Source organism: Penaeus monodon, chromosome 27 (assembly GCF_015228065.2).
Source record: "Penaeus monodon isolate SGIC_2016 chromosome 27, NSTDA_Pmon_1, whole genome shotgun sequence".
Taxonomy (NCBI): domain Eukaryota; kingdom Metazoa; phylum Arthropoda; class Malacostraca; order Decapoda; family Penaeidae; genus Penaeus; species Penaeus monodon.
Genome location: NC_051412.1, coordinates 25,472,537 through 25,472,805, shown reverse-complemented (window position 1 = coordinate 25,472,805; position 269 = coordinate 25,472,537). Strand labels below are relative to the sequence as shown.

Here is a 269-nt window from a genome sequence, read left to right as displayed (position 1 = left end):
CAAACTCTTACCTTTTGATATAAAAATGTATTCACTATCCTTGAAAGACCGAGATACCTCCAACACTTGACAACAAGAAAACGTGATACTTTTTACAATAGATATAAAAACTTAACTTATCTGCAACTTGCTTCCATATGAATTACAGAACTGAAGACACCAGGGACTTAAAACATGAAACACTTTTACCTGGACTAATAGCATGATCATATGACATCAAACATTTAGACCAAAGGGCAGTATATTAGCAGCCTTAAACAGCCTATCTT

The 269-nt window shown here is 33.8% G+C and overlaps 1 protein-coding gene across 1 annotated transcript in view; it reads left to right on the top strand.

The window, feature by feature from the left end:
• Positions 1-269, top strand: part of LOC119590466 (protein croquemort-like) — a 47,895-nt gene that overhangs the window by 33,279 nt on the left and 14,347 nt on the right. The window lies entirely within an intron of this gene.